The following is a 19,201-nucleotide window of genomic DNA, read 5'->3' on the forward strand; positions in this document are numbered from 1 at the left end:
AGAAATAAAAGGCATCCAAACTGTCAAAGAAGTCAAACTTTCACTTTTCACATATGACATGATACTCTATGCAGAAAACCCTCAAGACTCCACCCAAAAATTGCTGGAATACAGGAATTCAGCAAAGTCACAAGATATATAATCAATGCACAGAAGTCCATTGCATTTCTATACACTAACAATGAGGCAGAAAAAAGAGAAATCAAGGAATCAATCCTGTTTACAATTGCACCCAAAACCATAAGATACCTAGGAATAAACCTAACCAAAGAAGTAAAGGATCTGTACTCTGAAAACTATAGAACCCTTGTGAAAGAAATTGAGGATGACACAAAGAATGGAAAAACATTCCATGCTCATGGCTTTGAAGAAGAAATATTGTTAAAATGTCTATGCTATGCAAAGCAATCTACACAGTCAATGCAATCCCTATCGAAATACCATCAACATTTTTCACAGAGCTGGAACAAACAATCCTAAAATTTGTAGGGAACCAGAAAAGACCCTGAATAGCCAAAGGAATGTTGAAAAAGAAAACCAAAGCTGGAGGCATCACAATTCTGGACTTCAGGCTCTATTACAAAGCTGTCATCATCAAGACAGTATGGCACTGGCACAAAAACAGACACATAGATCAATGGAACAGAATAGAGAGCCCAGAAATCAACCCTCAACTCTATGGTCAACTAATCTTCGACAAAGCAGGAAAGAATGTCCAATGGAAAAAAGACAGTCGCTTCAACAAATTGTGTTGGGAAAATTGGACAATCACACACAGGAGAATGAAACTGGACTACTTTCTTACATCAAACACAAAAATAAATTCAAAATGGATGAGAGACCTAAATTGAGACAGGAATCCTTCAAAATCCTAGAGGAGAACACAGGCAGCAACTTCTTTGACCTCAGCCACAGCAACTTCTTGCTAGACACATCTTCAAAGGCAAGAGAAACAAAAGCAAAAATGAACTATTGGGACTTCATCAAGATAAAAAGCTTTTGCACAGCAAAGGAAACAGTCAACAAAACTAAAAGGCAACCTATGGAATGTGAGAAGATATTTGCAAATGACTCATCAGATAAAGGGCATTATCCAAAATCCATAAAGAACTTATCCAGCAACACCCACCAAAAAATCCAGTCAAGAAATGGGCAGAAGACATGAATAGACATTTCTGCAAAGAAGACATCCAAATGGCCAACAGACACATGAAAAAGTGCTCAACATCACTCAGCATCAGGGAAATACAAATCAAAACGTCAATGAGATACCATCTCACACCTGTTAGAATAGCTAAAATTAACAAGTCAGGAAACGACAGACGTTGGTGAGGATGCGGAGAAAGGGGAACCCTCCTACACTGTTGGTGGGAATGCAAGCTGGTACAGCCACTCTGGAAAACAGTACGGAGGTTCCTCAAAAAGTTAAAAATAGAGCTACCCTATGACCCAGCAGTTGCATTACTAGGTATTTATCCAAAGGATACAAATATAGTGGTTCAAAGGGGCACCTGCACCCCAATGTTTATAGCAATGTCCACCATAGCCAAACTATGGAAAGAGCCCAGATGTCCATTGACAGATGAATGGATAAAGAATAGGTGGTATATATGTACAATAGAATACTACTCAGCCATCAAAAGGAATGAAATCTTACCATTTGTAACAATGTGGATAGAACTAGAGGGTATTATGCTAAGCGAAATAAGTCAATCAGAGAAAGACAAATACCATATGAATTCACTCATATGTGGAATTTAAGAAACAAAATAGATGAACATAGGGGAAAGGAAGGAAAAATAAAATAAGACAAAAACAGAGAGGGAGACAAACCATAAGAGACTCTTAACTATAGGAAATAGAGTATTACTGGAAGGGAGGCGGCAGGGGGATGGGGTAACTGGGTGATGGACATTAAGGAGGACACTTGATGGAATGAACACTGGGTGTTATATGCAAGTGATGAATCACTAAATTCTACCTCTGAAAATAATAATACAGTACATGTTAATTAAATTAAATTTAAATTTAAAAAATTTTTAAAAGATGGTACATTAAGATAAAATAAATAAAATCTCCACTTGGTTCTCATTTTTACTACCTAAAAAAGGTAAAAGAAAAATACTTTCTCAGACACACAAAACTTGAGGGAATTTGTTACAGTAAACCTACCTTTCAAGAAATGTTAAAAGTTCTTCAGTGAGAAGGAAAATGATATAGGTCAGAAACTCAGAGCTATATAAGGAGAGGTAGAAAATGACTAAGTGAAAGTATAATAAAACTTTTCTTTTTCTTTCTCTTAATTGATCAACAGATAACAGTTTGTTCACAATGAATAAGAGTAACAATGTATTTGATTATACACACATAAATATATATACTTACATATAAGGAAATGAATGACAGTAATGATACAAGGGACAGGAGGGAAGAATTAAGAATATTAATTAGTATTATGTACTTGCACTACCCATGAAACAGTATAGTGATATTTGAAAATGGACTTGGATTAGTCGTGAATGTATATTACAAACTCTAGGGCAACCACTAAAAAATGTTTTAAAAGAAGTATAATTGATATGCTAAATAAAGGAGAGAAGATGGAATCATATGAAATGCTCAAATACAACCACCAAAGGTAGAAAAAGCGTGGAAGACCAAAATAGGAGCAGAACAAGGGCAAGAAAGAGATAACAGTAACAGATAAGGTAGCTATTAATTCAACTACATCAATAATCACTTTAAATGTCAAAAGTCTAAATACACAAATTAAAAGACAGAGTTTGTCAGAGTGGATCAAAAAGCAAATATAAAGCTACCAATAGACTAAAATTAAAGGGGAAAGATATACTATGCAAACACTAGTCAAGAGAAAGCAGGAGTAGCTCTCTTAGTTTCAGACAGAGCCAACTTCAGAACAAGGAAAAATCCCATGGAAAAAGAAAGATATTACATAATGATACTCCAAGAAGACATAACAATTCTTAATGTGTATACACCTAAAAACAGAGCATCAAAATATGTGAGGTGACCAAAATGATGGCGTAGGAGACCCCAGCCTCTCTCCTCCCACAGAGATCAACGATTCGACAGTTGTCCATGAACAAAAACAGTTCTGGAAATGCTCTGGAGTCCACTTAAGAAACTTCAGCAACACAGAGGGGGAAAAAAGTCTAACAACAACTGCACAAAAAGAGGAGTACACAGATTAGTTTTGCCGGCATCATCCTGTTTCTCAAGCCAGCATTGCTCTGTGCCAAGAGGGAAATCAGCTAGAAAGAATTCCCCTTGCCAGGTAAGGGTGTGAGTGACTGACCAACTTCCCTCTGCTTTTCAGGTCACCACACAAAGTCTTGCTTTAGTTTTGCCCCACCCAGACCAGCAAAGCAGAGACGTATAGAGACATAGGGATAGCTAGGAACAAGGTAGAAAAGCATAGACTACCATAATAGCCACACAGCAGGGTGATCATGGTTCACAGCGACCTGCTTTGCAGACAAACCCAGCAGATTTGGCCACTGACAAAACCAAAAGCAAGCATAGCCAACTCAACCCTCCCCCCCACACACAGATTTCACCAAATTTTCCCCCAACAGGTGTTCCCATTCACTAGCACCAGCAGCCTGAATTTCTCCCTGCTCTCTCCCACCTCCAATCCCTACTGGAGTATGGAAACCAGGCCTCTGTGGCCGAACTAGTGCAAGATGCCAACCTAGTTTCCCACAGCTGACCCCCATCACTATGAGTGCATTGGAGACTAGCCCCTTAAGTTGTGCACTTGCACACCATTGGCCTGATGCCCCTCAGTGGCCTCCACGGCCACACCTGGAGTAAGACCAGGTAGCCAAGGGAGAGCACACCAACAGCCAGGGCCTCCGAAGCTGCCAATGAGCCCACAGTTGGCCCCAGCCCTTGCTGGCTGACCTGGCCCTCACCACTACCTGTGTGTCTGCAACCAGCCCCTGCCACAATACAGGTACCTGCAGTTGGCTCTGGTAGGCAAGTGTGTGCAGACTGCTGGCTCTGGCCTCCACCACTACCCACCCCGGTCCCTAGCCACCAGATTTGGCGGCACCACTGAGGACACCAACAGCTCTTGTAGCCACTATAGAGTCCCCCCAATCCTTGCCAAGGACCACACGATTGATGCTATGAATTCCAGTGGAGGGAGCTGAAGAGACATCACACTCACGTCATGTCACCAAATGTGTCACCACATGCTCCCACACTTAACCCCCTGGGCCACTAGACCTGGGATCACAGCGTGCTCCAGCATGCCCCCACCCACAGGTGAAAGACTTCCCTTACTGAAATCAGCCCATAAAGTCTGGAAGAGGTGACTCCTTCTTCAAATGTGCAGATGCATCTGTAACACTATGGGGATCATGAAGAATCAGTGAAACATGACATCACCAAAGGAATACAGTAAACCCCAGGAACTGCCCCCCCCCAAAATGGAGATCCAAGAATTTTCTGACAATGAATTCAAAAGAATTCTTATAAAAATGTTCAGAGAGCTACAAGAGAACACAGAAAAATAATTTAACAACATCAGAAAACAATACAAGAACAAAATGAGAAGTTCATCAAAGAGAAGATATTTTTTTAAAAAAGAACTAAACAAATTTTGGAGTGTTCTGTTACTGATTTCTAGTTTAATTCCACTGTGGTCTGAGAGCAGACATTACATGATTTCTATTCTTTTAAATTTGTTAAGTTGTGTTTTATGACCCAGAATAATATCTATCTTGGCAAATGTTCCTTGTGAGTTTGACAAGAATGTGTAATCTGCTCTTGTTGGATGAAGTAGTCTGTAGATGACAATTATATCCAGTTGATGGGTGGTGCTGTTGAGTTCAACTATATCCTTACTAATGTTCTGCCTGCTGCATCTGTCCATTTCTGATAGAGAGATGCTGAAGTCTAAACTATAACTGTGGATTCATCTATTTCTCATTGCAGTTCAATCAGATTTTGCCTCACAAATTTTGGGTTTTTACACTCCCCCCCCAGTTTTATTGAGAAAAAATTGACATATAATACTGCATAAGGTTAAGGTGTATAATGTGTTGATTTGATATAGTTTTATTATTGCAAAATGTTTACCACCATAGCATTAGCTAACATCTCCATCATGTCACATAATTACCATTTCTTCTTTTGCGGCAAAAACATTTAAGATCTATTCTCTTAGCATGTTTCAGTTACATAATACAATATTAGCTATAATCACCATGCTTAATATTAGATCCCCAGAATTTATTGTTCTCATAACTGGAAGTTTTTACCCCTTGACCAACAGATATACACTTTAAGTATCTTACAATTTTGTTAATTATACCTCAATAAAGCTGAAAAAATTCAACAATAAAAACAACCTAATTTAAAAAATGGACAAAAGACCCAAGCAGACACCTTACTAAAGATATAAATGGTCAGTAAGCATATGAAAACATGCTCAACATCATATGTCATCAGGGAATTGCAAATTAAAACAACTATGAGAAATCACAACACACCTATTAGAATGGCCAAAGCCAACACACTGACAATACTAGATGCTGACAAAAATTTGGAGTAATGGGAACTCTCGTTCACTGCTGGTGGAGATGCAAAATGGTACAGCCAAACTGGAAGACCAACTAGACATACTGTCACCATAAGATCCAGCAATTATACTCTTCAGTATGTATCCAAATGAACTGAAAACTTATGTCCACACAAAAATCTGCACACCGACATTTATAGCAGCTTTATTCATATCTGCCAAAACCTGGAATCAGTCAAGATGTTCTTTAGTAGGTGAATGGATAAACTGTGGTACATCCTGAAAATGGAATATTTTCAACACTAAAAAGAAATGAGCTATCAAGTCATTAAAAGACATGGAGGAAACTAATATGCATATTACTAAGTGAAAGAAGCCAATCTGAAAAAAGCTCCATACTGTACTATTCCAACTGTATGACATTTTGGAAAAGGGAAAACTATGGAGACAGTAAAAAAAAAATCTGATTGCCAGGAATTAGGGAGTAGAGAGGGATAAGTAGGCAGAGCACAAGAAGTTTTTAGGACAATGGAACTGTTCTGTATGATACTATAATGGTGGATACATGTGGAATAACATGTATTCTATAGGTCAAAACCTATAGAATGTACAACACCACGAGTGAATCCTAAAGTAAACTATGGAATTTGGGTGATAATCATGTGTCAATGTCGGTTCATCAGTTTCAGCAAATAACCACCATGATGCAAGATGTCATTGTGAGAGACATGGTGAGAGACATTGTGCATGTGTATGGACAGGGGGTATAGGGGAACTCTCTTTATGTTTGATTTTAGCATGTGAACCTAAAACCACTCTAAAAAAATCATTTATTAATTTTTTAAATGGGAAGGGACTTGAATAGACATTTCTCCAAAGAAGATATACAAGCAGCCAACAATATGTAAAAGATCCTCAACATCACTGATCATCAGGGAAATGCAAGTCAAAACCTCACACCTGCTAGAATGGTTACTATCAAAAAGAAAACAAAACATACAATAACGAGGGTTGGCAAGGGTATGGAGAAACTGGAACCCTTGTGCACTGTTGGCAGGAATATAAAATGGTGCAGCTGCTATGGAAAACAGTATGGAGCATCCTCAAAATATTAAAAACACAATTATACCATGATCCAGCAACCCAAATTCTGGGGATATATATCCAAAAGAATTGAAAATGGGATTTTGAAGGGATATTTGCACACTCATGTTCATTGCAAAATTATTCACAATAATCAAGAGGTGGACTTCTACCTCTAAATGTCCATCAATGGGTGAATAGATAAAGAAAATGTTTTACACATACAATTGAATATTAATCCGCACTTTAAAAAGAAGGAAATCCTGTCATATGCTATAATATGGGTAAACTTTGAGGTTGTTACGGTAAATGAAATAAAACGGTCTCAAAAAGATAAATACTGAATTGTTCCGCTTATATAAGGTATCAAACTCTTAGAAATAAAAAACTGAATGGTGGTTGCTAAGGTCCAGGCAGAGGAAGGGAGTTGTTTAATGGCTATAGAGTTTCACTTTTGCAAGATGAAAAGTTCTAGAGATCTGTTGCCCAACGGGGTGCAAATAGTTAACACTACTGCACCATACTTAAAAATGGCTAACATGGCAAATTTTGTGTTTTTCTTTTACTGCAACAAACAAACAAACAAACAAACACACCTTCTAGCTAGAATAACTAGGCAAGAAAAAGAACTAAAAGCCATCCAAATTGGAAAGAGAGAAGTAAAATTATCTCTATTTACAGAATCTGAAGGAATCTGTCTGACAACTATTTATCCACGTGGGCTACCGTGGGATGGTGGTGGCTTTGGAAGATATGGGACTCAGGCTGGTGACCAGGGACCAGAAAAGTGGGATGAGTGGGCGCAGTGGTGCTGGGAGCCCCTTCCTGTGTGACCCTCTCCACCTTCCCTTTCCCCATCCAAAAAGAGTTAGAGAGGAGGCCAGAGTCTGTGGAAATGGCCTAACTACATACTCTATTAGAAAACCAAGAAAGGATGTTTCTAGAAAGAAGTAAAAACTTAAGAGAAAAATAAGTGGAGAAAAGTGCAAAATAACGCTTGTACTTTAGTGTTTTTTAAAATAAAAGACAGTACAACACCTAGGCTGGTAAAATCTCATTCCTTTGTCCCACCACTTCTCCAAAACACAGCCTCCTTTCTCTTAGAAGCCAAAAAATTCCTCTCCAAGACCAGAGGGTTGCTTCTCCTTGGTCCACTCCTCTCTGAAATTCCCATTCTGAACCGGAGACCTCTAGGGGGCTAAGTGGATGGAGGGGGGGAATACTGCCCCACCTTGGCAGGTGCTGTGGCTGTCCTGTCGCTGCTAATGAGCTAGGTGGTAAGAGAATGGTGCTTGAGGCCCACTTCCCCAGAGGAGATTAATTTTGCACGGTTACCATGGAGACCACAGCAGTGGTGATGAGAAAATGGACAAGGGGAGAGGAGGTGTGACCTCTCAGGGCCTCCCTTCCTCCCCTGCGCAAGGGTTGAATGTCTCCAGGCCTGCCTGTCCAAGAAACTTTTAAGTCTCTTCCTTCCCAGATGCCCCATTTGCTTGGGTGGGTAGGGCGGCTCTGGAGAAAATCCTGGCGAGGCCTCCCTCAATCACCTGGCAGTAGTAGGGGACAATGGGTATCTTCTCCACTCCACCAGAGTAAGGCATGAGTCAAAAGGGGGATGGAGGGATGCCTGGGTGGCTCAGTCGGTTAAGCGTCTGCCTTCAGCTCAGGTCATGATCCCAGGGTTCTGGGATCGAGTCCCGCATCAGGCTCCCTGCTCCGCGGGGAGCCTGCTTCTCCCTCTCTCTCTCTGTCTCTCTGTCTCTCATGAATAAATACATACAATCTTTAATTAAAAAGGGGGGGGGGATGGAAAGAGATCTTCTATTTTGGTGGGAGGCAACATTTCGAATTGAGGTCATAGAAAATCCAGAGTCTAAGTCCTCTAGGTGAACAGACAGAACAGATACATCCCTACTCAGGACTTCACAGGTTGGCAATACTCCACACCTGCCTTTCCTTCTACCCTGCCAAGGGGAGGGGCTCCATATTCCTCAGTGATTCCCTCCCCCTGGTCTCCCCACTCTAGGGTCAGGCTAGACCTCCCATTGGGAGGTTTAGTTACATCTGTCATAAAGGTTCAGTGTCCTCTAGGGAGTGGCCAGCTGACCAGAATCACCCCCTGCAAGCACTGGAGAATCACAGGTTTAGGTTAGTCAGCATGAACTTTGGAAACCTGAAGAGTCTGGTGGAGTTAAACCAAGCCATTATCCCCCACCTTATGGCTGACAGGGAAGAGTCAATGTAAGGGACAGAGGCCCATTCAAAGTCCAGTAAACAGCAGGGGAAAAAAGAGAGCCCTCTCTCATGAACCAGGTCCAGGCTTTGGGAGGGGTGGGAATAGGGTATGCAATTCTTGATGGAGTCTTTTCTTAGGGGGAATGGTACCCCAGTATCCACGTGACAGGTCCCAGTTGGATGACTGCTCAAGATCCAAAGAATGGGCAGAAAGAAGAGTGAAGTGGGAAAGGTTTACAATACTGGCTTAGCTATAGAAATGTGAGTTCGAGGTTTGGGGACAGTGGTCACACAGCAGGTCCTCATGACTACCATCCCCATCAGGCCCTTTGTCTTATGAAGAGCCACCACTTCTTCCATCCCCAGCCAACTGTTCTGTCCCGGGGAATAGGAGACATCCCCCAAGGTCCAAAGCCGCAAGTTTTTCCCTAGCTGAAATATGTTTGTTTCTTTGCTGTCTCTCTTCATTGTCCCAAGTTTGGCATTGGAAGTGGTCTCCGTGGTGGCATGCCATCAGGAAAGAGTGATAGGGCTGTGTTCACAGAGAGAAAAAGGCTCCTTTGTCAGTGTCCAAGCCCCCTTTCCTGGCAGGAAAATCTCCAGCCTCAGAGGACAACCAGAAGCTGCCAATTTGTTGAGGAAGTCAGTGGAGAATGGGATTTTTCTTGGTTCAGAATCTGGCTGCCAAATGACAGCATCCCTGAGACCTCCATTCCCTGGTTGTCCTGGGCCTTTCTTCCATCCTTCACCCCCAGGGAGAAAATGTGGACTGGCCAGAGTGGATGAAGAGCTTGAAAGACTCTTTGGCCTCAGTCCTTCATTGCAAGATGAAGGTGGCCATCTAAGCATGTGGTCCTGTCCCTGCCAAAGCATAGCCAGTCTCTACTGATCCTCATTCTTATCCAGCTTCTAAAGTCTAGAACCCACCCAAAGGTACTCACCTTCCCTGGCTCTATGGCCTGGATTAAACTCATTTCTCTCTTATAACCTGTTCCCTCATTTTCCTCTCTCCTTCCTCTTAAATCCCAGAAGGCTTATAGGGTGGGAACCCAAGGATCTTTCTCTTGGCTTTGTCCCCCTTTCTGTTGCTTTGCTCCAAAGCTAGAATGGGGCAGTCAACCCTCTGTTTTTCCAGCCCTCTGTCCCTTCACTCCATTTACTCTGACCTGAACAATCAATTTTACTGTTTCCCTGTATTTAAACCTTTTAACCTCCATCTTCCTCTTTGCCATCTCTCATTTTTGTCTCTCTCCTGCTCTGCCAGTGTGAGGACTGAGAGAGGCTTTCAAAATGCAAGTTCTGTCCAGATGAAATGGAAAAGCGGGACCAGTGGGTCAAACTCGGACCTGTTTGGCTCCTTTGGGGTGGTGCCCAGAGGTGGTTACTTCTGGAAGGTCTGAAGGCTAAAATGGGTCGTATTGGGGAGCACGGTGAGTGTACCATTGAGTTCTCTTATCTACCTGTCTTGGTGGTAATATGAACACACGTGCACATGGGAAATCATTTAAAAATCCAATGCTGGCCCACAAAGAATTGAGTTTGTTGCTCATGGGAGGCAGGCAAAACTGGTATGATGTGTTATACTAGAAGAATATGGGGTTTTCTTTCCCCAAAATGAGGAAGCTCCTTAAGGTCCCCATAGGAACGACTTTTTTTTTAAGATTTTATTTATTTATTTGAGAGAGAGAGAGAGCACATGAGAGGGGGGAGGGTCAGAGGGCAAAGCAGACTCCCTGCTGAGCAGGGAGCCCGATGCGGGACTCGATCCAGGGACTCCAGGATCATGACCTGAGCCGAAGGCAGTCGCTTAACCAACTGAGCCACCCAGACGCCCCAGGAACGACTTTTTTTTTAAAGATTTTGTTTATTTATTTGACAGAGAGAGAGCACAAGCAGGGGGAGCTGTAGAGGGAGAGGGAGAAGCAGGCTCTCTGCTGAGCAGGGAGCCTGATGAGGGACTCCATCCCAGGAGCCTGAGATCATGACCTGAGCCGAAGGCAGGCACTTAACCAACTGAGCCACCCAGGCACACAACCCCCCCCCCTTTTTTTTTTAATATTTTATTTATTTTTATTTGAAACAGAGAGAGAGATAGTGAGAGAGAGAGCACAAGCAAGGGGAGCAGCAGGCAGAGGCAGAGGGAGAAGCAGGCTGCCCGCTGAGCAAGGAGCCTGACGCGGGGCTCGATCCCAGGACCCTGGGATCATGACCCAAGCCGAAGGCAGCCGCTTAACTGACTGAGCCACCCAGGCGCCCCAACAACCCCCTTTTTTAAAAAAAAGATTTTATTTATTTGACAGAGAGAGAAGAACTACTGTGAAAAGTTAATGCAAACCTTTGAAAGAAAGAAAGGAATGAGGAAAATAGATTTATATGCCTATATATGACTACTGGAACTTTGTAGATAAGTACAATTTTTTTCAGCCTATCTTTCTTGACAGAGGCTGCACTAGTTGTGAATTGAATGCAATGAGGCTCGGCTGAAGACACATGTTTCAGCACGTATTTTTAGGTACCATGGAAAAACAAGTCTCTCCACTATTGGAGTATGTATTAATCTCTAAAAGTCTACAGGGAGTGAAATATGCATACATATTTAATATTTATATATCTGCTCAGGAAAACCTATCTAATATCACTGGGTTATCAATTTTTTGAGAGGCATGAAATACATGTTAGTTTTTATAAATTTGCAGGGAGAGAGACTCTGCAGGGTGAGAGAAGAGGAAGGACAGGGTTCAAGCCATTCAAATTGCTGGCAGGAGAAGGAGACAGAGCCAGGAGAGGCCCTGACACCTTTCGTCTTCTCCTTTCTCCCCCTGTTGACCATTCCAAACTGGGAAAATTCCAGATGTGTCACTGAATGCCACATCTTGGGCCACACCTTCTAGTGCCCAAACGTCTCCCCAGCTCCGGCAAGGGCTGGCCAGAAAGATGAATCCAGCCATGTTCCAGGTGACCTTTCCTTCCCACCCATACATTCTTCTTTTCCTTTTTCTAACAATCTTTTCCTCCTCCTACACATGTGGTTTCCTCCCTTCTCTTTCTCTTGTTCCTCTTCTCTTCCCTTCCCTGTTTGTTCACTTGCCTCAAAAAGAAAACCATTTAAAAGGGGGCAGGGGGTTTTCCTTAGCTCTTTGCATCACCATTTTTGCCATTTTTCAAAGTTGAGACCATGCTGGAGATTCCAAGGTCCTCAGTTTCCTCAAATATATATATTTACCCTTAAATAAGATTAAACGAGTGGCTTCCCCAGGTGGAGGGAGACATTTGCTGGAGTTAAGACTGGGGGTGGAATGGGGCAAGAGAAGGATGAGGAAGGGATTCATCACTCAAAGTTGCTGCTATCAAAGATGTGACACTGAGGGGCACCTGGGTGGCTCAGTCAGTTAAGCATCTGACTCTTGGTTTCAGCTCAGGTCATGATCTCAAGGTCTTGGGATCAAGCCCCATGTCACGCTCTGTGCTCAGTGGGGAGTCTGCATGTGCATTCTCTCTCTCCCTCTGCCTCTACCCCTCTCCCCCCTCTGCTCATGTGCACTCTCTCTCTTTAATTAATTAATTAATCTAAAAAAAAAAGATGTGACACTGAAAGTCCCCATCGACAAATTCCATGCCTGGCATCTTCATCCTGTCCTCATCCACACACCAGCAGGTGCCACATTTGTGGCCAAGGGAAGGCTTGTACTGCTTTCTTTTATAGAATCCTTTGTGGTCACAGCTGGATGGGTACACAGTCCTGGGCACCATCTGCAGGAAAGCATCCATATGTCCGCAGCAGGGGCCCTGCTCAGGTTCCTGTCTCATCTCAGGTGCAGAGATGAGCAAGGGGAGGGGGGTGGGCAGTGTTCTGAGCTCCCCACACAAACTTAAACTGGGTCAGCTTCTTTTGCCAGTCTTTCTTCACTGCCTAGGCCTTCAGCTCAGAGATGCAGGTGTGTTTGGGCCAGTAGATCTTGGGGAAGTAGGTCTCCTCCACCGTCTCAGAGGGGGTTGGTTCCTAATGCTCATGGGCATCTCTCTCAATCTTGGCTTGCTCTCTGCGACTCTTTTCATTGAAGCAAATTTATAACCCTATGGCCTTGCAGCAGGGCATGCAGCGGCTTCTCCTGTCCTGCCAGTGAGGCAGCGCAGCCCCCGAGGGCAGCACTCGGTATACATGACGGCAGGGGGCTGGGGAAAGGGGTGGGAGGGCACGTGGAGGGGGCTTATTGATTGCGGGGGGAAACGGGAGATGTTGGTTAAGGGCACAAAGTTTCAGTTATGCAAGATGAATGAGTTCTGGAAATCTAATGTACAGCATAGTAACTATACTTAATAATCCTGGATTGCAGACAGCATGGTTGGACCTAGAGGGCATTACGCTATGATTTCATTATATGTGGAATCTAAAAAACAAAACAAATGAACAAAAAAACCCGGAAACAAACTCATAAATACAGAGAACTGGTGGTTGCCAGAGGGGAGGGTGGGGGGGAAATAGGTGAAATTGGTGAAGGAGATTAAGAGGTACAAAGTTTCTATAGAATAAGTAAGTCATGGGGATGAAAAGTACAGCATAGGACATATAGTCAATAATAATGTAATAACTTTGTATGATGATAGATGGTAACTACACATTGTGGCAAGCATTTCACAATGGATATTATGAAACATATATTGTATACCTGAAACTAATAAAATAGTGTATGACAACTATACTTCAATTTTAAAAATAATAATACCCATCATATGCTTGAGTATTTGCTAATAGAGTTGGTCTTATGTGTTCTCACCACAAAAAAATCATAACTATGTGAGGTAATGGAGATGTTAAGTTGCACAATTGTGGTAATCATTTCACAATATATACATATATCAAAACATCACGTTGTACATCTTAAATATATACAATTTTTATTTATCAATTATACCTCAATAAAGCTGAAAAAAAGGTGCTGGAACAACTGGATAGCCACATGCAAAAGAATGAAGTTGGACCTCTACCTCACATCATATGGAAAAATTAACTCAAAATAACAACTTAAATGTAAGAGTTAAAACTATAAAAATCTTAGAAGAAAATGTAGGGGTAAATATTCATGATCTTGGATTTGGCATTGGATTTTTACCTATGACACTAAAAGTACAGGCAAGAAAAAAATCGATAAATAGAACTTCATCAAAAGTAAAAACATTTGTGCATCAAAGATATCAAAAAAATGAAAAAATAACCCACAGAATGGGGAAAATATTTACAATCATATATTTGATAAAGGTCTACTATCCAAAATACACAAACAACTCTCACAACTCAACAACAAACAACCCAGTCTTTAAAATGCACAAGGATTTCAATAGTAATTTCTCCAAAGAAGATACACAATAGCAAACAAGCTCATGAAAAGATACACAACACTCTTAGTCATTAGGAAAGCTCAAAACAACAATGAGATACTACTTTACACCCACCAGGATGGCTATTTTTTAAAAAGAAACTAAGAATTGTAGAGGAGGATGTGCAGGAATTGGAACCTTCATACATGGCTGGTGGGAATGTAAAAAGATTCAGCCACTGTGGAAAACATTTTGGTGGTTCCTCAAAAAATTAAACATAAGGAGTTACCATGGGACCCAGCAATTCCACTCCAAGTTATATACTGAAAGGAACTGAAACCAGGTATTCAAAGAAATACTGCCTAGCAACACTATTTTAATAGCCAAAGGGTGGAAACAACTCAAATGTCCATCAGCTATCGAATGGATAAACAAATTGTGGTATATACATACAATGAAATATTATCTAGCCTTAAAAATGTATGAGGTATTGATACATTCTACAATGTTAATGGATCTCAAAAACATTATGCTAAGTGAAAGAAGCCAGACACAAAGGTCACATATTGTGTGATCTGATTTATATGGAATATCCAGAATAGGTAAATCCATAGAGATAGAAAGTAAATTAGTGGGCACCAGAACCTGGTGGGAGGGTGATGGGAAGTAGTTTTCTGATGGGTACAGATATTTTGGGGGGGGTGATGAAAATGTTTTCAAACTAGATAGAAGTGATACTTACACAATATTGTGACAGTACTGTGACTAAGCTGTTCACTTTTAAATGGTTAATATTATGTTAAATTTCATCTAAAAAGTAAATTTAAAAAATTAGTTGGCAATATTTCTGGAGTCTCTTATCTGTTCCACTGTTTTAGATCTACCCCTTCACTAATGACACTGCCTTAATTATTGTAGTGTTATATATAGTAAGTCTCCAACTTTATTCTTTTTAAAACTGTTTTAATGACTTTAGTTCCTTTGACTTTTAGTATAAATTTTAGAATCATGTTGTCTTTATCCACAAAAAAGTCCTGCTGCTACTTTAATTGTACTGCGTTAAATCTATAGAATTCAGGAAGAAGGTTGCTTGGGTGGCTCAGTCAGTTAGATGTCCGACTCTTGATTTTGGCTCAGGTCATGATCTCAGGGTTGTGAGATCAAGCTCCATGTCCAGCTCCATGCTGGACATGGAAACTGCTTAAAGATTCTCTCTCTCCCTCTCCCTCTGCCCCTCTGCGCACACACACACTCTCTCACCAAAAAAAAAAAAAAAATCAGGAAGAATTGATATATTTATTGAGTGTTCAAATCCATGAACATGGTATATTTGAGTTTATTGCATTTAACAACGTGTTCTTGGATTTCTTTAATCACTGTGTTGTAGTTTTCAGAATATAGATCCAGTACATGTTTTGTTATATTCATGTGTAAGTATTTCATATTGGGGAGCTATTATAAATTACATTGGTTTTCAAATTTTTGATTTTCATTTATACATTTATTGTGTATATAAATACAACTAATACTTGTGTACTGAGCATGTATCCTTTGACCTTACTAGACTCATTTATTAGTTATAGGAGAGAGCGCCGAATCCTAACCACTAGACCACCAGGGAGGCTATTTATTAGTTATAGGAATTTTTTTGTAGATTCCCTGGGATTTTCTACATAGATAATCATGTCATCTGTAAACATAGGCAGTTTTATTTCTTCTTTTCCTATCTGGGTGCCTTTTGTTTCTTTTTCTTGAGTTGTTACACTAGGTAGGACTTCTACTACAATTTCAAATAGGAGTGGCAAGTAAACATCCTTGTCTTGTTCCTAAACTTCAGGGGGAAAGCATTTTATTGTTTACCATTAAGTATGATGTGAGCCGTAGGATTTTTTGTAGATGCCTTTTATCAGCTTGAGGAAGTTCTGTTCTATTCTTAGTTTGCTGAAATTTTTTATCTTGAATGTATGTTAAATTTTGTCAAGGACTTTTTCCACATCAATTGATATAATTATTTATTTTTTCTTTTATTGGCAATTAATGTAATGGATTAAATTAACTAATTTTAACTGCATTTCTGGGATAAACCTCACATAAACTATATTTTTTTCTTTTTGGACATTGCTAGATTCAATTTGCTAATTTTTAAATGATTTTTTCATTTTTGTTCATGAAGTTTATTGGTCTGTAGTTTCTTACTTGATTCTTTTTGTACTGTTAAAAAACAGTATCTTTGGTTTTGTTGTCAAGGTAATGGTGGTTTCATAAAATCAGTTGGGAAGTGTTCCTTCCTATTCCATTTTTGGAAAGAGATATTGTAGAATTTGTGTTAATTCTTTAAATGCATAGTGGAATTTGCCAGTGAAATCATCTGGGCCTGGAGATACCTCTTTTATAGAAGGTAATTAATGATAAATTCAGTTTCTTTCAAGAACTATTTAAGTTATCTATTTCATATTGGTTGAGTTTTGGTAATTCGGGGCTTTAAAAGAATTGGTTCATTTTGTCTAAGTTGTTAAATTTACATTGAATTGTTCGTTATAACATCTTTTTCCCTATTTGTCTGTACATTTTCTATATTCCAGAGATTTAGAAATATTCCAGTAAGGTGAATTTTTTATGATGTGCCTTTTCTGTTATTTAGCATGTAATAAAGAATTTGACTGACCTTTGTCCCCAGCTCTCAGGAGATAACTTGTAGAACCTTGTGATTTTCCAAGTGATAGGAGTGTCTTTGTAGTTCATGGTGGACCCCACAGATCACATCTCATAATTTATGTTAACAAGGTGATTCATGGTGGGCCCCTAGATTGTTTATGCTAATAAGATGGCTCAGAATGGGGGCTGGTCATGCTAGAAAAACAACCATGTGACTAGAGGGTTGGGGCTTTGAGCCTTGTGATATCAACCCAATCACCAGAGAAAGAAGGGGCTGGAGACTGAGTTCAACCACGTGACCAATGATTTAATCTATCATGCCTACATAATTAAACCCCAATAAAAACTTGGGACACCAAAACTCAGGTGAGATTCCCTGATTGACAGCATTCTGTGTATTGTCACACATTGATGTGCTGGGAGGGTAAAACATCACTGGGGAGACAGAAGCTTAGTGTTTAGGACCTTCCCATATCTCGCCCTATGCATCTCTCCTTTTGGCTGGTTCTGATTTTTATCCTTTTGTTGTAATAAAACTAAAATCACAAATATAGTGTTTTCCTGCATTGCGTTAGTTATTCTAGCAAATTACTGAACCTGAAGGGATAGTAGGGACCCCTGAATTTGTAGCCAGGTGGTCAGAAGTGAGGATGACCTGAGAACCCCCAAATCTGTGGCTAGTGTCTGAAGTGAGAGCAGTTTTATGGAGAACTGCGCACTTCACCTGTGAAGTTTGGCCTTGCTCCAGGTAGCAGGTGTCAGAAAAAAAAAAAAAAAAAAGACTTATTGAAACAACTCTGAATTACTGAAACATGTGGTTTGGGAAGAAAAAAGATGAAAGGGTGGGAGAATGAGGAGCCTTTGATTCCTGGATGGCTTTCTTTTCTTTTCTTTTCTTTTCTTTTTTTTTTAAACCTGGATGGTTTTTAAGGAGGGTACATGTTGTGATGAGCACTGGGTGTTATACACAACTAATGAACCATTGAACACTACATCAAAAACTAATGATGTACTATATGCTGGATAACTGAACATAAAAACAAAACAAAACAAAAACCTGGATGATTTTCTATTCACCCATAGTAGGAAACTGTAGCTGCAATATTACCGGTTACTAAAGGTAAAAATTGCCAATGGAATCTAGATATTATAGACCCAACTCTCCAGGTGTTGGCTGACTAGATACATAAAGAAATGCACTATGGAAGGAGCTGAAATGCCCTTTAACAGATGAACGGATAAAGAAGATGTGGTACAGGGGCGCCTGGGTGGCTCAGATGGTTAAGCGTATGCCTTCGGCTCAGGTCATGATCCCAGGGTCCTGGGATGGAGCCCCGCATCGGGCTCCTGGCTCAGCGGGGAGCCTGCTTCTCCTTCTGCCTCTGCCTCTCTCCCTGCTCATGTTCTCTCTCTCTCTGTATCTCTGTGTCTCAAATGAATAAATAAAATCTTAAAAATAAAAAGATGTGGTACAATGTATACAATGGAATATTACTCAGCCATCAGAAAGGATGAATACCCACCATTTGCATGGACATGGATGGAACTGGAGGGGATTATGCTAAGTGAAATAAGTCAAACAGAGAAAGACAATTATCATATGGTTTCACTCATATGTGGAACATAAGGAATAGTGTGGAGGACCACAGGGGAAAGGAGGGAAAACTGAAGGGGAAGAAATCAGTGAGGGAGACAAACCATGAGAGACTCTGGACTCCGGGAAACAATCTGAGGGTTACAGAGGGAGGGGGGTGGGGGGATGGGGTACCGGGTGATGGGTATTAAGGAGGGCACGTGTGGTGATGAGCACTGGGTGTTATACGCAACTAATGAATCGTTGAACACTACAGCAAAAACTAATGATGTACTATATGCTGGGTAACTGAACATAATAAAAAAAAGAAATGCAGAATAATAAGAAACACACTAAATACATAATTGGTTATTGTTTTCTGTAATAATTAAAAAGAAAGTAAAAGAGAGTGCTAAGGTAGATCCTGACACTGAGCCAAGCTCAGATTTGGGTCAGTTTGAGCTATGACGCTAGCCTCAGAGCTGCCCCTAAAAGGAAAAATTGTATTGAGACAACAGACAGTACATTTTTTACCTCTGTTCACCAAGAAGGTAGTCTAGGGAGGGCAGGCAAAACCAAGAAACTACTGTAAGCAGGGGATATAGTGTCAAGAAGTTATCTAATTTTGTGGATCAGTATAATTAGCTTCCTTGAAGAACATTTACTAAAACAGATGGTGTCTTGTGACTCATTTAAGTGTAGTATCCTTGGTTTCAGATCAGAGAGAAAGAGCACGCTTTGGTTGATACAGGATTCACAGATCATACTAAACAATCACATACAGTTCGTTA

At 40.6% G+C, this 19,201-nt stretch overlaps 1 pseudogene; it reads right to left on the reverse strand.

Moving 5' to 3' along the window:
* Positions 1 to 12,433: 12,433 nt before the first annotated feature.
* LOC116625349 lies at positions 12,434 to 13,027 on the reverse strand (annotated as a pseudogene).
* Between the last annotated feature and the right edge of the window lie 6,174 nt (positions 13,028 to 19,201).

Source organism: Phoca vitulina, unplaced genomic scaffold (assembly GCF_004348235.1).
Source record: "Phoca vitulina isolate PV1807 unplaced genomic scaffold, GSC_HSeal_1.0 scaffold77, whole genome shotgun sequence".
NCBI classification, from domain to species: Eukaryota; Metazoa; Chordata; class Mammalia; order Carnivora; family Phocidae; genus Phoca; species Phoca vitulina.